The sequence below is a fragment of the Arachis hypogaea genome, chromosome 16, assembly GCF_003086295.3.
Source record: "Arachis hypogaea cultivar Tifrunner chromosome 16, arahy.Tifrunner.gnm2.J5K5, whole genome shotgun sequence".
NCBI classification, from domain to species: Eukaryota; Viridiplantae; Streptophyta; class Magnoliopsida; order Fabales; family Fabaceae; genus Arachis; species Arachis hypogaea.
Window position 1 is genome coordinate 42,890,945 of NC_092051.1, and position 3,963 is coordinate 42,894,907.

The following is a 3,963-nucleotide window of genomic DNA, read 5'->3' on the forward strand; positions in this document are numbered from 1 at the left end:
TGAGTTGCTGTTGAAGTGGTGATTGCTGCTACTTGATTCCTCTCCATCTTCTTGGTGAGGTCAGCTAATTTCTTGGTAATCATCTTGTTTTGAGCTAGCAGTGCATCCACATTGTTCAGCTCCATCACTCCTCTAGTATTGCCTCTTTCATAAGCATAGAAGTAGTCATTCTCTGCTACAGTCTCCATGACATCTATGGCTTCTTCAATGGTCTTCTTCTTGTTCAGAGATCTCCCGGATGAGTGGTCTACTGCCTTTTTTGATTCATATGAAAGACCTTCATAGAAAATGTGCAACTGCACCCATTCATTAAACATATCTAGTGGGCATCTTCTTGTCAAGTCTTTAAACCTCTCCCATGCTTCGTATAGAGTCTCACCATCCTGCTACCTGAATGTTTGTACCTCAACTCTCAACCTGTTGATCCGTTGAGGAGGATAGAATCTTGTCAAGAACTTGTTCACCACATCTTCCCAGGTTGCTAAACTCTCCTTTGGAAAGGATTCCAACCATTTAGATGCTTTGTCCTTGAGCGAGAAGGGAAACAGAAGTAGTCTATAGGTGTCAGGATGAACACCATTAGACTTCACAGTATCGCATATCCTCAGGAAGGTGGTTAGATGTTGATTGGGGTCTTCTTGGACACTTCCTCCGAATGAACAATTGTTCTGAACAAGGGTGATGAGCTGTGGCTTTAGTTCAAAGTTGTTGCCTTTGGATGCTACTCCCACAGTTTCCTGGGTTTGGGTTGATGTAAGAACCCAGAACTCTTCTCTCTTGCACAGCCTGATGCGCTGGACCTTCTCTGCCATGGTTATGAGCCTCTTCTTCATGACGGTTTTCCATATTCTCCTCCATGTCTGGTTCAAAGTACTCTTCCTCTTCCTCAGCACCAACTACTCTCTTTCCTCTTGCTTCCCTCCTTAATCTAAGGAAGGTCCTCTCAGGTTCAGAATCAAAGGAAGTTGAAGCCCCGCTTCTTCTACCTGTCATACAACCAACAAGGCAAAAGCCAGAAAGATAGATGCAGATAGTAATTTCTATAGAAATGCTATTAGCGTGAGTGATGTAATATACCAAACAGTTAGTGGGTTAGTGATTGAATTGTAAACAACTAAGAAAATGAGTGAGGGAAAGGGAAGAAAATAGCTAAACAGAAAGTAAATTACTCAAATGAACTTAAATCAAACAAAATAAAAACAAATGCTCAATCTAGTTATCCACCAATTTAATCATTGTTGATACAAAATCAATCCCCGGCAACGGCGCTATAAAGTTGATGTACGGAAACTTGTCCCTTAACAAATCTCCCTCGGCAAGTATACCGAATTGTCGTCAAGTAATAACTCACAAAAGAGTGAGGTCGAATCCCACAGGGATTGATTGGTCAAGCAACTTTAATTGGAGGAATGTTCTAGTTGAGCTAAGCAGAATGTGGTTTAGAGTTGCAGAAAATTAAATGGCAGGAAAGTAAATAGCAGAAAACGTAAATGCTGGAAATAAAGAGCTGAAAATAAATGACGAAAAGTAAATTGCAGAATTGTAAATGGGAATGGGGAAGATGATCATAGAAGTAATTGGCATAAAGTAAAGAGAATAGGTAAGATCAGAAATGGGGAATTCATTGGGCTTAGGAGATGTTGCATTCTCCGGATCAAGTTCATTTTCATCTCTTCCTCAATCAATGCATTCATTGATCTCCTTGGCAATCTTAAGTGATTGAATTCCAATTCATTGGTAATTCAATCTCTCAAATCAGATCAATAGCCAATTCCTTGGTCTAATTGCTCATGAGAAGAGATGAAGTGTGGTCACTGATTATACCACATGTATTTCCAAATCAAAGTATTGGGAGAATTATATGTCACCATATCCGCCCAAACCCCAATTTGGTCCAACATGAGAAAATATTTCTAGCATGATCTCTTCATCCCTTTTCCAAGGTTCAGAAGAGATCCAAGTATGAATAGCTTCTTTTCCAAGATAACTACTCAATTAGATGAAGATTGAAAGTTTTCTAGTAAAATCAAGAGAAAAGAAAGAAGAAGAATAATGAAAACTATTATTGATCCATCAAATTACAACTGAGCTCCCTAACCCAATGAAAGGGGTTTAGTTGTTCATAGCTCTGGGAATGGAAAGCAAAGATGGAGAGTACATTCTAAAAGTTAAACTAAAAGTGCAGAGAAAGTAAATTAGAGAGAGTAATTCTAATAATGCCCAAAAGCTTCTTTCTAGTTCAAAGCTCTCCCTATTTATACTATTCTTCTGATCTTCTAGTTGGCTCTTCAAGTCTTGGATATGGGCCTTTGGATCTTGAGTTGAAGCAGTTATCTTCTTCAGTGGGCTCAGCTTTACTTGCAGAGGAAGTGTGAAGTAGGCAGGGACTTTAGCTTAGGGTGTTAGTGGTGTTAACATTAAGTGAAAATGTGGGGTTGAGAACGTTAGTGACAATCACCTTTTTCACTAACGTTCCTAACCCAAAGTGGTCCACGTTAACTTCAATGTTAGTGGTACTAACATGACCACTAACATTGACCCTTGGCCCTTCGCAAACGTTACTGGGGTTTACCTTTTTCAATAACGTTGAGAGTGCCCCTTTCTCCCTACGTTACAGTTCACGTTAGAATAGTTAACGTGGCCTTTAACGTAGGCTTGCCAAATCTTCGAGAGTGTTAGTGACACTTACCTTTGTCACTAACGCTTCAGAACGCCCCTACTTCCCACGTTAGAGTTCACGTTAACTAGGTTAACGTGACTTCTAGTTAACGTGACTTCTAACGTGGTATTGATGGCCATCTCCAACGTTAGTGACAAAGGTGAGTGTCACTTACGTTGGCTCATCATCCCTCTTCTCCACGTTAGCTTCCACGTTAATGTAATTAACGTGGCAACTAACGTGGCTCATAGTGGCTCAATCCAACGTTAGTGACAAAGGTGAGTGTCACTAACGTTGGTGATTCTTGCTCCCTCCACGTTAGAGTCCACGTTAACTAGGTTAACGTGGCTTTTAACGTAGCCAATATGGGCTTAGTCCAACGTTAGTGACAAAGGTGAGTGTCACTAACGTTGGCATCATCTTCTTCTTCCACGTTAGAGCTCACATTAACTAAGTTAACGTGGCTCTTAACGTGGCCAATTGCCCCTTTTGGAATGTTAGTGGCACTTACTTTTACCACTAACGTTGGAGTTCTACTTCTCTTCCACGTTAGCTTCCACGTTAACATAGTTAACGTGGCAACTGACGTGGGCTATGATGGCTCACGAAGGCGTTATTGGCAATCACTTTTCTCATTAACGTTGCAAGCTAGCCTTCATTCCACGTTAGTGGTCACGTTAGCTAGACTAACGTGGCTACTAATGTGGTTCTTCCTTACTTCCTTTGTCCTGAAATCAAGCAATAAAGTGCATCAAAGCTCTAATCCAAGTTATGAGACATGCATAATTCTCATGAAATCATGTAAAATTCACAATGTTTGCTTGAATCAAGATGTAAATGATTATTTACCCAAAACTTGCTTATTTCCTAAGAAAATGCATGAAACTACCTTAAAACCATAAAGAAAAGGTCAGTGAAACTGGCCAAAATGCCCTGGCATCACGTAACATCTCCTAAGCCCAATGAATCCTCCATTTCTGATCTTACCCATTCTCTTTAATTTCTTCCATTTACTTTTATTCTCATCTCCCCAAATCCCCATTTAAAATTCTACAATTTACTTTCTGCAATTTATTTTCTACCATTATCTCTAGCATTTACATTTTCTGTTATTTACTTTCCCGCCATTTAATTTTCTGCAATTCCTCAATTCAATCTCTGCTTAGCTCAACTAGAACATTCCTCTAATTAAAGTTGCTTGACCAATTAATCCCTGTGGGATTCGACCTCACTTTATTGTGAGTTTTTACTTGACGACAATTCGGCATACTTGCCAAATGGAAATTTGTTGAGAGACAAGTTTC

At 39.8% G+C, this 3,963-nt stretch overlaps 1 non-coding gene across 1 annotated transcript; it reads left to right on the forward strand.

The window, feature by feature from the left end:
* The first annotated feature begins 312 nt into the window (after positions 1-312).
* Positions 313-419, forward strand: LOC112761716 (small nucleolar RNA R71). The gene has a single exon (XR_003182097.1). It is a non-coding gene; the product is annotated as a small nucleolar RNA R71 (small nucleolar RNA).
* Positions 420-3,963: the final 3,544 nt, after the last annotated feature.